Source organism: Phyllobates terribilis, unplaced genomic scaffold (assembly GCF_046119375.1).
Source record: "Phyllobates terribilis strain yellow unplaced genomic scaffold, ASM4611937v1 Scaffold_391__1_contigs__length_1789467, whole genome shotgun sequence".
Classification (NCBI taxonomy): domain Eukaryota; kingdom Metazoa; phylum Chordata; class Amphibia; order Anura; family Dendrobatidae; genus Phyllobates; species Phyllobates terribilis.
The window spans coordinates 1734381-1753541 of record NW_027363151.1 but is presented as its reverse complement, the minus strand read 5'-3'; the positions used below and the strand labels follow the sequence as shown (position 1 = coordinate 1753541).

At 42.5% G+C, this 19161-nt stretch overlaps 1 pseudogene; it reads left to right on the top strand.

Annotated features, from left to right (window-relative positions):
• Positions 1 to 19161, top strand: part of LOC141224332 (uncharacterized) — a 31955-nt pseudogene extending 12794 nt beyond the window's left edge.

The window sequence follows — 19161 nt, the reverse complement described above, 5'->3', positions numbered from 1 at the left end:
AAGATATGCGAGATGGGGGAAAGATAATGAGTTCAGTTTTGTCCACATTGAGCTTGAGGTAGCGGGAGGAGAAGAAGGAGGATATGGCTGATAGACATGCTGGGATTCTGGACAGCAGAGAGGTAATTTCTGGGCCAGAGAGGTAGATCTGGGTGTCATCAGCGTACAGATGGTACTGGAAGCCATAGGATTTGATGAGCTGTCCCAGGCCGAGGGTATAGATTGAGAAGAGTAGGGGTCCTAGGACAGAGCCTTGAGGGACTCCAACAGAGAGGGGGCAGGGTGAGGAGGTAGTGTGGGAGTGGGAGATGCTAAATGTGCGGTTAGAAAGGTATGAGGAGATCCAGGATAGGGCAAGGTCTTTGACGCCAAAGGAAGAGAGGATCTGTAGTAGGAGGCAGTGGTCGACTGTATCGAAAGCAGAGGACAGGTCAAGAAGAAGGAGTACAGAGAACTGTCTGTTAGCTTTGGCTGTAAGTAGGTCATTGATGATTTTGGTAAGGGCAGTTTCGGTGGAATGGTGGGGGCGGAAGCCGGATTGTCGGTTGTCGAAGAGAGAGTTAGATGAAAAGTGGGAGGAAAGTTCAGCGTGAACGTGTTGCTCAAGGAGTTTGGAGGCAAATGGGAGCAGCGATATGGGGCGATAGCTGGACTGGGCGGATGGGTCGAAGGATGGCTTTTTGAGGATGGGCGTGATTGTGGCATGTTTGAAGGCAGTTAGTAAACATACAACATGCCCAAGAGCAAACATAGCTGATAAACCATAGGAACTAGGTCAGCATAAACTCTACTCCAATAACATACTAAACCAAGGAGAAAGTCAGGAGTAGCTTAGATAAAAGATAGTCTTTATTAAATACATAAATATCAAAATAAGTAATCATGTCATAGAATTAACACAAATGGGGGTAAAGAGGGTGTTGAGTGGTAACCGCACAAAACCGCTTGAGAACCCCCATACATCCGCATTATATTAGTGACTTGCGGGGTGGGGACTCCTAAGGTAAGGTACCCATTATAATCTAGAAAAAAATGGCCAGGGAGCAATCAATCATACATTATAACCAGGACCAGGGAGAGTCCATGATCACATTTAGGCTGTGTTCACACGATGCGTATTTCATGCGTTTCCGCGGCGTTTTTGCAGTTGCGTAAACGCCGCGGAAACGCATGAAAAACGCATGGTAGAAGGGAAGCAATGTTCCCCAATGGAAATCCGCATGTGCTGTGCCCATGATGCGGATTTTTCCGCAGCGTTAACGCTGCGGTCAAAAATCCGCAGCATGTCAATTAATTTTGCGGAAACGCGGCGATTTCGCCGCCATTGACTTGCATTAGAACGCGCCAATTCCGCAAGACAGCATTTGTACTTGCGTAATTGGTGCGTTCTAATGTGCGGATGGTACCCGGGTGTGGAGGAGAGGAGAGTCTCATCCACACCCAGGTACCATTAAAAAAGCTGTATAAAATAAAAAATAAATGTATTCTTACCATCTGTCGGCCCGCACAGCGCTCCCGCTTGGTTCCCGGCACTTGCAGTGAGTTGTAGGACCTGCGGTGACGTCAGAGTCATGTGACGGGTCACGTGACGCTGACGTCGGCAGGTCTTTCAATTCAAAGTTGCCGGCGAGGGAGAACAGATTGAGCAGGACAGCGCGGGCCATCGGAGGTAAGTATATACACTCTCTCGGTTCACACTGTATAAATCCATGCTGTTTGCATGGATTTATATAGTGTGACCTAGTTATCAAGCACTTTCCAGGTGATGCTAACATCGCCTGGAAAGCGCTTGTCAATCTGCATGCGGAAACGCATGTGAATCTGCATGTGGATCCGCATGTATTCTGCAGGAAAAACGCATGCACAATCTGCATGCGTTTTTTCTGCCAGGGAGATGCAGAAATGATGCAGAAATTTTCTGCTTCATTTCTGCATCGTGTGCACATACCCTTAAGGTCCACAGTCCAAGTATATATGAATAAATGTATTTATTTATTTATTCACATATACTTGGACTGTGGACCTTAAATGTGATCATGGACTCTCCCTTTTATCTAAGCTACTCCTGACTTTCTCCTTGGTTTAGTATGTTTGAAGGCAGCAGGGAAAGTACCAGAGGATAGTGATAAGTTGAAGAGATGGGTTAGGGATGGGACGAGTGTGGGGGTGAGGTTGGGCAGGAGGTGGGATGGGATGGGGTCGAGTGCACATGTGGTGAGGTGTGATTTGGTGAGAAGATGAGTAAGGTCTCTTTCCGTGATGTTGGGAAGGGAGGTTATACGGGTAGGGAAATGGTGTGGAAAACAAAGGGGTTGTGGTGGTCGGACAGTAAAGACTTGCCGTGTTTGGTCAATCTTGTTTTTGAAGTGTGTGGCAAACTCCTCAGCAGAGATGAGGGAGGTCGGAGGGGGCAGTGGAGGGCAGAGGAGAGAGTTAAAAGTGTTGAATAGCTGTTTGGGGTTGTAGGATAGGGAGGATATGAGGGTTGTGAAGTAGGCCTGTTTAGCAGAGGTGAGTGCTGATTTGAATGCGAGCGTTGCTTGTTTAAATGCAGTGAAGTCATCTTGAGTATGTGTTTTCTTCCAACGCCGCTCCGCAACCCTGGACGCTTGTCGAAGCTGTTTAGTGAGGTTGTTGTGCCAGGGTTGCCTGTTGGCTCGTGTTGTGTCCAGTAATTGTATTATTACACGGAATTCTGTATGATGTTCCATCGTCTCATTGTCTTCCTATTTAGGTCACTACAATATCAGATCATCTCAGGGGACATCTTCTATATTGAGAGAATTTTTCTGAATCACCCATCAAGGATGGATATGGACAGAGACAAGATGGCGGAGAGGATATTACACCTCACCTTAGAGATCCTCTTCCGGCTTACTGGAGAGGTGAGAGATTCTGATGACGTCACATTACATCATTCTTATCTATGGGAATAACAGATGGACAGAACTGGAGAGGTGAGGACTCTGGAAATGTCTGGAGTGAGATTTATTAATGTTTCTCTCCATAACCAGGATTACACAGTAGTGAAGAAAACCTCTAGTGAGTGCTGTCAGGCCCCTGTGTCTGAGGGATGGGGAAGACCCCTGAGCCCAATTACAGGGCCTCCACCTCACCCCCTGATACATGAGGACATCAATGACCAGAAGATCCTAGAACTCGCCTACAAGATGATTGAGCTGCTGACTGGAGAGGTGACACTGCTGGGAATGCTGGGACATTATACATTAATTATATGAAGGGATCGGGGGGATGACAGTATCTTTGTATGTGTCAGGTTCCTATAAGGTGTCAGGATGTCTCCGTCTATTTCTCCATGGAGGAGTGGGAGTATTTAGAGGGACACAAAGATCTGTACAAGGACGTCATGATGGAGGTTCCCCAGCCCCTCACATCACCAGGTAATAGACAGGAGTAAATACACACGGCCTATAATTATCTGTATGTAAAGAATGAATTAAGTCCCTGTATGTGTTTCCATCAGATCTATCCAGTAAGAGGACAACACCAGAGATGTCCCCGTCCTCTTCTTCCACAGGACTGTAAACAAGAAGATCCCAATGTTCCTCAGGTAGATGGAGAGAAGGTGTCATGAGATCTCCCCTATGATGTGTAGACGGCTGTAAAGGTCATGTCTTCAGTTCAGTTTTATCTGCCATTATTATGTTTTATATTTGTGTAATGAGAACGGTGGAGATGGCAGGATTAGAGCTGATCATAGATGTGACTTCTCATCTGTCTGTGACTTATAATATTTGTTTCAGGGTGAAGATCTGACCCATATTGATACTACAGAGGCATATGTGAGGGGTGATGAGCGGTGTAAAGAGGAGATTCCTACAGATGACTACCCAGGTGAGTAGTGACCACTAAATGCAGAGAAGTCACAGATTCTTCTCAGTCACCGGCTGAGGCTGCTTTATCAGTGGTGCAGTCCGGCTGTATCACGATCGTGTGATCACCATTTTGCCACTAGAGCATAATGTTCGCCTCCATATGAAAAATGTTCTAATTACTTGGGGAAATTGTGAAACCCCTTTTCTGTAGAACTTACAGCCTGGAGGATCCACCTACCCCCTGGAATTAGGAGTTTCTGACCGTTACCTGCCCAGATCTGTAAACTATAAAGCCAAATGACAGCGTACCTAGAATGTGCTGACAAGTGAGAAAATCACTTTAAGAAAAATATTATGCTGGACCTCTTAGAGAAAGCGAAGGGTAATGATGCTGTTGGCTTCCTAGATCCCTGATATCTTATTGGATGAATCTACCTTCTCTCCCTTCTGTGCTGCTGAATGTGCTCATATGGTCCCTACAAGACCAGGTCCAGTCTTTCTGGCCAAACTTCACTTTTATGATTGACAACATTAAATGTGCAGTGAGGGACAAGTGTGAATTTCTGTACAATAACAGCAGTTTCCCTTTATCCTGACTTTACAATTTCTTTTAAAACCAACTAACTTCAAACAGGATTGTGATAACCTATACAGAAAACATTACACCTGTGCCATGATATATCTCTAAGCTGTGCGTGGCTGATGGCTGTAATATACATTTATTCCCGCCTGCAGGAGATGTGTTGGCTCCAGTCCTGGTTTCATGGATTCACTCCACGTCATAAATTCCATTATGTTTTCATCCTAAGGAATTCAGATTACTGCACAATCTCTCCTGAAATGGGGGCGCTAATACTTTCTCTACTCTTCTGGTCAGGACTCATAGTAGCTCCAATGGCTCCACCATAAATGAGTGCAACTCCGGTTTAGTGTTGGAGTTCTCCCCTTATACATAGGTTGTTGTTGGGGATGTACAGTGCCTACAAGTAGTATTCAACCCCCTGCAGATTTAGCTGGTTGACACATGCGGAATTAACTTGGCATTGTGACATTTGTACTGTAGATCAGCCTGGAAGTGGGAAATGCACTGCAGCAAATTTTGTTTTGATTTAACGTTTTTAAAAAAAAAAAAAAAGTTAATTCAGAGTGTCATTTATTATTCAACCCCTCAAACCACAAGAATTCTATTCGGTCCCCGTAAAGTATTAAGAAGTAGTTCAGGCACCAAGAATAATGAGCTTCACATGTGTGGATTAAAGATCTCTTTTGCCAGCCTTTTCTGACTATTTAAGACCCTCCCCAAACTTGTGAACAGCACTCAGACATGGTCAACATGGGAAAGACAAAGGAGCATTCCAAGGCCATCAGAGACAAGATCGTGGAGGGTCACAAGGCTGGCAAGGGGTACAAAACCCTTTCCAAGGAGTTGGGCCTACCTGTCTCCACTGTTGGGAGCATCATCCGTAAGTGGAAGGCTTATGGAACTACTGTTAGCCTTCCACGGCCTGGACAGCCTTTGAAAGTGTCCTCCCGTGCCGAGGCCAGGCTTGTCCGAAGAGTCAAGGCTAACCCAAGGACAACAAGGAAGGAGCTCCGGGAAGATCTCATGGCAGTGGGGACATTGGTTTCAGTCAATACCATAAGTAACGTACTCCACCGCAATGGTCTCCGTTCCAGACTAGCCCGTAAGGTACCTTTACTTTCAAAGCGTCATGTCAAGGCTCATCTACAGTTTGCTCATGATCACTTGGAGGACTCTGAGACAGACTGGTTCAAGGTTCTATGGTCTGATGAGACCAAGATCGAGATCTTTGGTGCCAACCACACACGTGACGTTTGGAGACTGGATGGCACTGCATACGACCCCAAGAATACCATCCTTACAGTCAAGCATGCTGGTGGCAGCATCATTCTGTGGGGCTGTTTCTCTGTCAAGGGGCCTGGCCATCTGGTCCGCATCCATGGGAAGATGGATAGCACGGCCTACCTGGAGATTTTGGCCAAGAACCTCCGCTCCTCCATCAAGGATCTTAAGATGGGTCGTAATTTCATCTTCCAACAAGACAACGACCGAAAGCACACAGCCAAGAAAACCAAGGCCTGGTTCAATAGGGAAAAAGTCAAGGTGTTGGAGTGGCCTAGTCAGTCTCCTGACCTTAACCCAATTGAAAACTTGTGGAAGGAGCTCAAGAATAAAGTCCACATGAGACACCCAAAGAACCTAGATAACTTGGAGAAGATCTGCATGGAGGAGTGGGCCAAGATAACTCCACAGACCTGTGCCGGCCTGATCAGGTCTTATAAAAGACGATTATTAGCTGTAATTGCAAACAAGGGTTATTCCACAAAATATTAAACATAGGGGTTGTATAATAATTGACCCACACTTTTATGTTTAAAATTTAATAAAATTCAACTGAGCAACATAACTTTTTGGTTTGTAAGATTTATGCTTCTGTTCATAAAACCTACTCTCGTTTGCAGTTTGAAGGCTCTAACTTATTTGCATCTTATCAAACCAGCTAAATCTGCAGGGGGTTGAATACTACTTGTAGGCACTGTAACATAGAATAAAAAAAAATATTTTTTTTCACAGGTTCCTTAGCACTCCACAGACAGTTTTGTGTTCCTAATCAGGCCTCATTTTTCAAATCTGACTTGTGTCACTTTATATGGTGATAACTTTGGAATTCTTCACAAAGGATAATAGGAAACAAATGGACCTTACAAATTATTTTCCAGCTTATTTATTTATTTTACTCGCTTATATACCGTCATTAATTCCACAGCGCTTTACAGACATAATCGGCACTGTTCTCATTGGTGCTCACAATCTACATTCCCTATTAGGATGTCTTTGGGGTGTGGGAGGAAACCGGAGAACCCGGAGGAAACCCACGCAAACACGGGTAGAACATACAAACTCCTTTGTTGTCATTGGTGGGATTTGCACCCAGGACCCCAGCGCTGCTAGGCTGCAATTGTATAGTCAAAGTATTGTCTGATCTCATCAGACAGTACTCACAAAGGTGAACACCACCAAATTACAAGTAAACAATTAGGAAAGGGAAAAGGGTGTGAGTAAAAGTGAAATTCTTTATGAAATAATAATATTAAAACCTAGTAAATCATACATCCCATTAGGGATGTATCATGGATCATGATTATATAAATGGAGTCATGATCCACTAAATTACCGATAGTCAGATGGTGAATCAAATTATTAATAAAATAAGCCCCTAGCCAATGTCCCTTATAATTGATGGCTGGGTTTATGCTTACAAAATGAATGCCATAGATTATATCTAGGGTGTGCTGAATTATGATAGTATCCTCAGCCAGGAGAGATTTTATTAACACTAGGACTACTGGACTCGTGACCCCGCCTAGAACTACTGAAAGGAGTCATTTTGACTCCTTGCTTGTTTTCGTTTATTTTTAGAGTTTCATTTGTGGTTATTTATTAATAATTATATTTTTTGTAATGTTTTATTATTGTGAGATCCAACAGTAATGCTTTTGATTGTTTTTTTTCTGCTTTTCTTATTTTTCTACAGAAAATAACAATAATTATAATAGACGTTTTTCAAACATTTTTTTTTATTCAAGTGCACACATATAAACAACAACTGAAGAACAAAAAGCAGAGAAAATGTAGGTGGAGGAGCATAAAAATAAAAATATGGCGCAGAATTCACCTTCTAAACATTTGGTGTTTCGCATTTTAGGCATTGCCTTTGATTTATGGCAGTACATTGCCCACACAAAGACTTACCACAAGTCTTACAATTGCCGACAGATCTATTTTTCTTGCACTTTTCTTTGATCTGGCAAAATTTTGTTTGAACCATCACTTCTGAGCATGTAGAAACTTGGGACGTGGAACCCTTTTCCCTATCTGTGACATAAGGACCACTCAACTCTCTCACAAGCGTTTGCAAAAATGCCTTGCGTGACATTTTTTGGTGGGTAATCTCCTTGAATATTATCCATGCATTTATACCCGCAAAGTCTAAGGCATTTTCAAATGCATGAACAGGCCATCTCCTTGTGCATGTTCGTGTGGTATATTTTCGTGCCATCTGATCCACTACATCTACTCCATATTTTGTTTCATTGTAAAACTTTACCGTTTCTGGAGTTTTTTTAGCGGAATCAGACGCAACAACAACATCTGGATGGACGGAACTCAAAATGACAACATTTTTGTTGGGCTTTCCTTGATATACTGTAAGTGGAAAATTGTCTTCATTTCTAAACACTTTAGTGTTGTACAATTCCTCTTTCATGGATTTTATTTCTTTAGGCACTTCTCGCCTTATCTTGTTCAGTGTTCCCACGATGGTTGTTCCTTTGCTTTTTAGCTGTTTAGCTAATTTTACTGAAGTAAAATAATTATCGGTTGTAACATTGCGACCTTTTTTCAAAAACGGGTCCAATAACTTCATTACCACATGGTCAGCTAAACGGTCCTCAGCACGGCGTGTGTCATCTTTGCCTAGATAAGGGAAGCCATTTGCCAGATATTTGCTCCTCTTATCAACAGCTAGCCAATATTTGTGGCCATATTTATCTGGTTTGGAAGGCATGTACTGCGTGAATGGACACCTAGTTTTGCTTGGGAAAAGTTGCTCATCCACCGTTATGTATGGACCAGGTTTGTAACACGCAATACAATTTTCAATAAACCTGTCCCACACAGTAGAAAATAGAGCAAACTTGTCCGTTTGCAGTCTCTCCGATCGAGTAGATTTCTCATCAAATCTGAGAAACCTCATAATTTCAACAAAGCGGTCCCTAGACATTGTCGCTTTGCAAAACGGTATTCCCCAGTCATTACACCAAATACTGCTAATCGAGTGATGGTTCGTGCCAGATATTCCACGAGCATAGAATATCGCAATGAATGCATCTAGCTCCTCATCAGATAGAGTAAACTGTAAATTATTGTTCCTGCATGCTTCTGCAAGCGTACAGTTCTTTATATGTGTCAATATATATGAATTAAAAAATAAACGCCATGCGCTCAAAGGACTATCGATAATGATATTTCTTCTGGCGTATCCTGTAGGGCCAGGTGCTTCTCTAAGAATATTTTGGCTGTCACGCCTACCAGGCAAGTGTTCTCCAATTTCAACAGGTTTCCATTGAATACCATCCGCTGAAACTAGTATTCCTTCAGATTCGCCTTCTCTGGTGTTTGTTGTTGCATTACCTTCGCCGCCATCGTTATCTGTTGTTCTTTCATTTCTGGGACGTTTTGCTGATTTTTTCTGTCCACGACCAGGAGGATGGTCACGAGGCAATATAACTGCATGAGCCTGATCCCCAGTTGATGTGCTTGGAATATCTGGAAAAAAGTTGATGAATATTTAGAATTTTTGTTTTGTAAGGGTCCGTGCACACTGGCTGGATTAGCGGCGGAATATCCGACTGGATATTCTCACCAGAATCCGGCCCGTACCTGCCCGCTCAGGTACAGAGCGGAGTTTCATACCTGAAGCTCTGCTCCGAACCCCGGGCTGGAGCCGCTGTCTGGGACGGAGCCGTGCTCGCGCGTAAGCAAGCGCTGCTCTGTCCCTGACAGCGGCTCCAGACCGGGGTTCGGAGCGGAGCTTCAGGCATGAGCGGGCAGGTACGGCCTGTATTGCGGCAAGAATATCCAGATGGCTATTCAGCCAGAATTCTGCTAGTGTGCACAGGCCCTAACTCAGTGTGTGGAAGAACAAATAAATACACATAACTACTTACCTTCTGGATTTGTTCCTTCTGAGTCTTCAGATTCACTTGATATGTTCTGAGGAATGAAATCTTCATCACTGTCAGAATCAAATACATGTTCCTGCAATTCGGATTCCGATTCATCCTCCGGTATGGATTGCAAAGTAGCCAGAATATCCTGAGGCTTTATCAAACGTCTTCTCTCCATATTCCTCACAAATTCCATAATTCTATATAGTTCCCTGCTGAAAAATAGAAATGAAATGAAAACTAAAAGAAATAATAACTGTTCTGCCACCTTCAAAAGTAGGTGGGCTGAATCAGTTGACAGACAGCTAAACTATTTCATAACAATTCATACCTGTATGAGTCTTCAGAGCTCGTATGTCTGCGTCTGTTCTCTTTGTCTCTTCAGCTGAACTGAAAGTAAAGTTACTATCCAGAATACTGTCTCCTGCTAGGACCTTAGAAAAACACCACCCTTCATTAGCATAAGATAAGAGCCTAGAGTAAACAAGCTATTTTGTTCAGCATTACACAGTAATACAAGCAGGTAAAACACAAGGAAAATGTGAAAAGTTGACATGTAAATTGAACTACATCTATATGAACATCAGGGTAAATAAGACAGAGTGAAAAAATTATGCACAAAACTTTATAGCAACATTTAGTGACAAAAGGACCTCAAAATATAGTAGGGAGTCAAAATGACTCCCTTCAGTAGTTCTTGGTAAATTTTCAAAAAAAAAACGCGCAAATTTTTCACCAAAATTATTTATTCTCACAAAATCTTTTTTCACATCATATTTGAGGAAAAGTCACCGAGTTTCAAGCCGGAATTCTGAAAAATGTAGTCACAGAAGAGAAATAAAAAACGAAAGGAGTCAAAATGACTCCATCAGTAGTTCTAGTGTTAAATAAAGGCTCAATTTGCCAGAGTGAATTCAATAGTAAAAAATTCTCCTAGCCCGTTGGATACACTCCCCATATTATAAAGTGACTTCAAAAGTGTGGCAGGTCTGATAGATAGAAGTGTAATGAGCCCTTGTACAGAGGTTATCAGGGTACACTATTGCACCTGTCACACAATCTGTGTAATGGATCCTTAATAATTCCACTCGCATCTCCAGTCGTGCTGTCGGCAGTGAAATAACTCCAGCAATATAACAGACTTAGCCAGCTTAAGAGCACAAGCGGCTCAGCTATGCCACTGACAGTCTCTCTCACACTGTCTGCACAAGAATTGATGGTCAGCAGGAGAAGCAAGTGATCCAACTAAGTCACGATCTCCTGGTTGTGCAGGAGATCCAACACGCTTTCTGCCGATTTAGATATCAGATGCGGCTAGCATATGCCACTATCGGCCTCTCCCACGCTGTCAACACGTGTGTGGGTATGATCAGCGTGAGAGACAATTTCAACTATGTCAACAGTCTGTCAGGTCTAACAGAGCTGACAGCTAAAACGGGGTAAATCTGGTTTTATGCAGCACTGTAACACTGCACTCTATAGTGCGGTCAAATATGGCATAATACTGTCTGATGAAACTATCAGGAGTCATCCCTGACGCGCGTTTCGCTGGGGGTTCCGGATTTTTCTAAGGCTGCAATTCTAAGCACAGAGCCACCGTGCTGCCCATGGTGGCTATTGATCCCACAATACCCTATATACGGTTGTACACTACTGTCTGAGCACATGGCAGGTTAAGAAGAGAAGGAGCGCCATTTATCTATTTGAATGCAGATTTTGCTGGAATAGTTTGCAGACACAATGTATTGGGGGCACTGTTCATGGTCACCTGGCAGCTCAAACATGGCCACCACGAACAGGTTTGGCACTATCTCCTCTGTTTTCTAGAGCCCAGGGATTGGTTGGCTCAACATTCTTTAACCCCTTTACATGGATCTGGAGTTACACAGAGACCCCCTAGGCTTGGGCCACGGTGTTACCTGCTGTTCTGTGGAGTGAGATGGGAAGAAGAATAGTCAGGTAGCCGGGTCAGAACCAGGAGGGCAGAGAAAATACAAAATCAGAAGACACAAGAGTAGTCAGTAAATGGGCCAAGGTCACAACAGGAAACAAATACACAAGCCGGGAGCTGAGCACAGAGGACTGACCCAGAGGAGAACAAGGCTGTATCTGGAAGCTTCCGGCAATATGCTTCCAGCTTTAGTAGGGTGCGGTGCTTTCCAAATGGCTGAAGCAGGGAGCAGATTACTCCAGCTGGATAACACACACACCTATACTGCCAGACTGGATGGTACTACTGGTCCCAGCAACCCTAATCTTAGTGGCTGGACAGAGCCTGCGCCTTCCAGAGCTTCTGGTTCTGACGTCTCCTCCATCACCAGCGCCGTCTGCAGAATGAATATCTGTAGGTAGTGATTCACCGCACCATCCTTTTGGTATGCAAACAGTTTATTTCACATATGGTGATTCAGACATAAGCGCTGACCTAAAAAGGTGCAGGGATATGCGACACATATCAATTTTAACGTTTCGACCCTGCCAGAGTCTTATTCATAATGTCACTGTGAAAAAAGAGAAACGATACATAAATGTGAAGACACATATACATATTTACATATATACAGAAATTATGTATATGAGCCTTTCATATCCTCATCATGAATGTACTTGTAATTGTGCGACAATCTTCAGCAGCTTCTAGGACATCCGTCCTGCAGGTAAGTATTGCTGATATTCTGGCCACATGGTAAGTCATTGGTAAAAATATGGGACAATGGAAGAAAAAAGATTAATGATTAAGTGGAGGAGCAAAGGAGCCGGAGGACGGACGAGGAGAAGAATGATAGAGCTTAGGTGGTAAAGAAGTTAGGTATAGGGCAGATACATAAAGAAAATGGGTCACCAAATAGATGAGTATAAAGTTATGTTAGGTATGGGGCAGAGACATATGAGGAATATAGGTCCCCACTCAGATAAGTAATAAAGCTTATTAAGTAACAGGGCAGAGACATATAGGGAGTACAGGTCCCCAAACCGATCAGTATAGAGGCATGTGGCCAGGTGGCTTGCCTGACTGCCCAAAATGTGCTGGTTGGGTACCTTTAATGGAGCTGTGAACAGGCGCTCCGCACCTTCATCTTGTGCATCTGTCTCTAGTTGTGGTTGGAGGGTTTATGTATGTTTCCGTGATTACCGTCAGACCGTAAGTGCATGCGCTCAAACTCGACCCCCCTTGGAAGTTGCGTCACAGGCAGGTGATGTGGCAGGGAGAGTGGGTCTGTTGGGGCGGACCCGTCCTCCCGTATGGCCGTGTCACATGTGTAGCACATCCATGGCGTCTGGTGAAGCCTGAGCATGCACTTTAGGCTATATGCGATAGTTCTGTTATGGTAATTTTTTTTAGAGAGGAGTAGCGCTGGCAAGTAGGCCTATTATTCCTGCAGCAAGTGGGACAGTATGTCGGGGAAAATGAATGTACAAAGTATGTATAATAATTCACTAGCGCTGGAATAAGACTGGAGATATACTAATGAGATAAAATATACAAATGTATTAGTATTGGTTTAAAATACATTACAAAAGTAAAATCTGGGGCATAAATAGGATAAAATATAGCCTGTCGGAGATACAGTCAAAAAAAGGAGGGAAGTATGGTGGGATAGTAATTTTCCTCCTGTATTTCAGATAATTTGTCCGGTTGAGGTTTAGTAGTTTCTTTCCTAGTTAGAAGACAAATGGTTTAGAATGTGGTGTGAAGATAGCAGGTCTGATTGAGGAGTAACCGATCTTACCTGCTGGTGAGGAAGGAAGGATGGTTAGTGGTCCTCTGTGTTGGTGTATTTTCTCGGTGGTAGAGAAAGCTAAAATATTGAAAATTAGTTAATTTCAAAATTATGTCTACAGGTAAGGGTTTGGTGGTACCACACCTACCGGGAAGAAAAAGAGGATGTTGATAGATAGCTTTTTAAGAAGCGAGTTACTATTGTCCAAGTGGTCTTTTTGGTCCGGTGACTTGGAGAATCAAAGAAACAATATAGGTAAGGTAAAATAGGTTAGAATAAAGAACATATAATTTTATTAGGAATTGTAACTTTTAATTAAATCAATTACCTCAGGAAAGAGTCCAGGGGTGACTTGGAGAGAAAAGTGCTTATTATGGCACGTTCGTGGTGTAATCCATTTTAAACCGATAAAATATACAAATTTATTAGTATCTCATTAGTATATCTCCAGCCTTATTCCTGCGCTAGGGAATTATTATACATACTCAGTTCTGTTATGTTGTCATCATGGTGTATCGATGAGGGGCAAAAGTGAGGTTGATCTGGGTGGGGGAATAAAATTGTGCTGGTTGGGTCAATTGGTGCTGTGGATGAAAGGAATAATGGAGGGGGGTGGTGTAAGGAATATATGGAGTCCTGTATGAAACTAAATAGTGTGAGGCCATGCCCCTTGTATGTAATTAGGTTTGCTAGAGTGATATATGGGAGCTGTGTGTAAGAGGGTGAGGAGAAGGGAGAGGGGAAGGGGTGGAGACGGAGATAGGAGGGAGAAGCCAGGGGAGAGGGGAAGGGGGTTTCTGGAACTCACCTGGAGAGGAGGAATAGGAGAGGTTGTAGAGTTGATCTAGTGTGTCTGAAAAAAAGATAATCAAGTTAGCCAATCTATTTCATGGTTGAGACCCTCTGTCAGTGTCTTTTGGGTGTGTATCCAGCACCACTCCTGTTGTTTAAGGAGTTTAATATGGTTACCACCTCGTCTGGGTACTTGTTCGATCACCTGGAACCTGAGTTGTGATACTGCATACCTGGCGCTTGAGAAATGATGGGGTAGTGGTAACAAGGTTTTGCCGCAACAAATCGTGGATTTATGGCTGGCAATATGGTCCCTGATGTGTTGAGTAGTTTCCCCTACGAATAGTAGACAACATGGGCATTTGATTACCTACACCATAAAGTCAGATTCTCTGCAGAATGAATGAGGACAGGTATGGTGAAAGAAGCAGACGTCGCAGCAGCAGATCTCAGAGGAGATGGGTCACACCATTTGCAGAAGCCCTAATATGACAAAATGGCAGAAAACCAGAGCAGTAGAAATTCTCATAAAGTGACTCCATTTTGAATATTATAACCCTCAGTGAATTAATGTATAGGAGTAGTGACTATTTTGACTGCACAACCACTTTCCGGAAATTAACACGCAGTGCATGTTGGAGCGTGAAAATTGCAAATATACTATTTTATTTCCCAACACATAGTGCCCAGATTGTGCTCCAGGAGACACACACCTTAAATTAAGTGGGTTCTTCTCCCTATAGTAATGCCGAATACATGGATGCTAAATGTGGTTTGGGCACACTGCAAGGCTCTGAAGTGAGGGGGAGATCTGACTTTGGGAGAGCGGATATTGCTGGATTGGTTTATGGAAGCCATGTTGCTTTTCAAGAGCCTTTGAGACCCTAATAATGTGGAAACTTCTGTTTTTCCACTGACAGATGATGGGCCTGAGTGGGGACTTGTTTATTGTGAGATGAATAGAAGTTTTTATTGATATTATTTTTGCCTACATAACATTGTTTGGTGGCTTTTTATTCCATATTTGGGATCCAGAATGAACAAACATTTGAACACCACGCTCTACTGGTTCATCCTATGAGGTTTTATATTAGACTGTGAACTGTCATTGTCTTGGTAAATCATTCAATGTTTTTACATAACTTGCCATTTCTACAGACACTTTAAGTAGAAATGCTCAAAAATATAAAACTCAAGGATATTTTATTCAAAAATAATAATTTGTTTTATTCTTGGCAGATGACTGTACCAGGAGATCAGAGGGACAGCTGGCATCTTCAATTTTTAAATCTGATGATCTTGAGATCCCGCAGGATACAAATGAAGTGAATGCCATTACTCCAGATATCCCATCATCCCTTCACAGCGAAGATCTGTCATCTGATTCTTTAAAACAGGTCCTGTCTTCTGATTCATTGCTGACTACTAAGGAAAATCATAGTCACAAAAGAGGCATTAAGAAACAAACTGCACCTAAAGCAACAAAGCCATTTTTACATTCAGAATATGGAAATAGTCTTCTCAAAAAGTCTTTTCTTAAACATCAGAAAACGTACACAGCAGAGAATAGATTTTTTTGTTTCAAGCAGGGGAAATGTTTTAACCATAAATCAGATCTTGATAGTCACCAGAGAAGTCACACAGGGGAGAAGCTATTTTCATGTTCAGAATGTCGGAAATGTTTTACAGAGAAATCAAGGCTAACCAAACATCTGAGAACTCACACAGGGGAGAAGCCTTTTTCCTGTTCAGAATGTGGAAAATGTTTTACAAGGAAATCAAATATTATCGTACATCAGAGAACCCACACAGGGGAGAAGCCTTTTTCCTGTTCAGAATGTGGAAAATGTTTTACAGGGAAATCAGATCTGAACAAACATCAGAGAACTCACACAGGAGAGAAACCATTTTCATGTTTAGAATGTGGGAAATGTTTTGCAAAGAAGGCAAATCTTATCAAACATCAGAGAACTCACACGGGAGAAGCCATTTTCATGTTCAGAATGTGGGAAATATTTTGCAATTAAATCAACTCTTATTGCACATCAGAGAACTCACACAGGGGAGAAGCCATTTTCATGTTCAGAATGTGGGAAATGTTTTACAGAGAGATCACATCTTATCAAACATCAGAGAACTCACACAGGGGAGAAGCCTTTTTCATGTTCAGAATGTGGAAAATGTTTTATCCATGAATCAGATGTTGTAATACACCAAAGAACCCACACAGGGGAGAAGCCATTTTCATGTTCAGAATGTGGAAAATATTTTGCAAAGAAATCAAGTCTTGTCGCACATCAGAAAACTCACATAAGTGATAAACCTTTTTCATGTTCAGAATGTGGGAAATGTTTTGGAAATAAATCAAATCTCATTGCACATCAGAGAACTCACACAGGGGAGAAGCCATTTTCATGTTCAGAATGTGGGAAATGTTTTGCAATGAAATCAAATCTTGTCAAACATCAGAGAACTCACACAGGGGAGAAGCCTTTTTCCTGTTCAGAATGTGGAAAATGTTTTAACCAGAAAGCCCATCTTTATAGCCACCGGAGAACCCACACAGGAAAATGCCGCAACTACACCCAACTGGTTTCTGTATAGACTAAAAAGACCCTAGCTGCACAACTTAAAACACCACCTCAGATCTAACTCCGTAGTAGGCCATTGAGGGTTTTCTTGTACCTCCTGAGGAACCAGAGGGGAGGCCGCAACACACTGTCAACAAGTGGAAAGGAAAGTGTGAAGTAAGATATAAAAACTGTGGGTGAGAAACTAAAACACATTCATATAGGGCAAAGAAGTCAAGCCAAGGAGAATCAAAAATAAAAGGAACAAGTATGACCTCCCAGAAACCTAACTGTGGAAAAAGCTGCTGGAAGGGAAAGCAAACAGACGGAAAGGATAGTTTCAGCTTTTTGGTGAAACTTACAAAATTCATCCTCACCCACAATTACTTTGAATTTCATAACCACATATATCTACAGGAGACTGGTACAGAAATAGGAAGTGTAATGGCTTAACAGTATGCAAATTTTCATGACCAAGCTTGAATGTGACTTCTTGTCCTCATGTCACATCAGGCCTCTGGCCTACTACCTACTACTAATTGACTATAGTTTAATCATCTGGACATATTCTGAGCAACATCTAAAGAAGTTCCTTGAACACTTTAATCAATTTCATCCCACCATCAACTTAACACTCAACTACTTCTGTACTGAAATTAACTTTTTGGACACCATCATTAAGTTACATAACAATGAAATAGAGACGTCCATGTACCAGAAGCCAATTGACCGTCCAACATCCCCTAAATGGGTCAGTTTCCATACAAAACACATAACCTCTATTGGCTACAGCCAGGCCATCCGATACAGTTGGATATGTTCCAACCCTATGGACAGAGGCAAACACCTTGGTGGCCTCAGAAACACCTTTTTGAACCAGGGCTACCACCAAACAACAATTGAAAACCAGATTGCAAGAGCCACCAGAATATCAAGGAATCATCTACATTTCAAAACTAAACAAGAAAGCAACCGGGTGCCTCTCGTAGTCACCTAAAATCCAAATCTGGAGGTGCTAATGGGAGCTTCATGGAAATTACAACCATTATTACAAAAAGATGCCCGATTACAATCTATATTTCCAGACCCCCCACTTCTGTGATTTAGGCAGTCCTCTCCAACAGCTACAGGAACTTTTCTCTGCAGCCAGAAAAAAATGTAAAACATGTCTATTTATAATGACCACTGACAAGATAAAGATTCCCAACCAGCATCAGGACCACAAGATCCCAGGTAATTTCAGCTGCATTACATCTAATATCGTGTACTTAATTATATGTACCAAATGTTCAACTGGGTGTCTGTGTGTAGGGAAGACAGGGCAAAAACTTAGAACAAGGATGAATTCTCATCGCCACCCAATAAAAAAAAAAGAATAGATCTACCTGTGGCCAAACATTTTTTATCCCTGATCACAGCACCGTGGACATGAAATTACTTGTATTAAAATGTAACTTCAAATCTCAGAGAGACAAAAAAAAATTTGGGAGTACAATCTTATGACAATCTTTGACACACTGTCACGGGTGTATCAGAGGTGACAGATAGTCGCCCTGCAGTTGGTTGCAGGAGATCTCTATGTTTGGCATTACAGACCTCTTCTTAGAGGAGAGGCTGTCTCTAGGACCTAGCGGCTACCTCCCTCTGGCTAATTAGCTCTCTGGCCTGGGTGTATAAATACCTGGTGTGTCTGAGAGGGAGGTGCCGGCTATATTCATTTCTACTTGTGAAGGCTTAGCAAGAGCAGTACTGCATCATCTCTGGAGCTTGAGGCTGAGTGCCCATTTGTCTGGAGTTCGTCTAAAGCTAAGCAATCTCCCCCATGTTTGTCTACCCTTGTTTTCTATAGAGTTTAGTGAGATCGACTAGTGCTCATCTCCTCCCTTCCCTAGCCTTTGCCATACGCCAGGGAAAGCCAGGGTGAGGCACACGTGCGGTGATTGGCGAGGAGCCAATATAGTAGCTCAATTGTTGAATATAGTGACGGTAGTTGAGACAGGGTGACCCTAGACCAGACTAGGAGGTCTCCACTTTCCCCTTTCCCTAGTGTCTGGGCTCCTTTTCCTTCTTCCCTCTGTGTTCACTTAGTCTTTCCCACATCTGGCGTGACACACTCAGAGCAGCAATAAATGTATGTATATCGCATGGATTTATGTCTTTCTACATCAACTAAGGAATGTGCTCCTCAGAACATTTTGGGACCATCACAATCATGGACCAGACCTCAATCACAGGACAATTAAACTTTCACAATCCTTATCTATGAACTGTGGTAATATTTACGGCCACAACTGCTTCTCCCTCTTCAATACTGATAGTTCTGCTTCATGTCACTTGTCTTATCTATTGCATTATTCCTGTGCCCTGCTGTGTATGAATATGTGGCTCTTCAGATTGTGTTAAAGTATGCCTGATGAAGATACCTGAGTAGTCTTGAAAGCTTGCAATTTGTTACCATCTTTTCAGTTAGCCATTAAAAGGTATCAACCA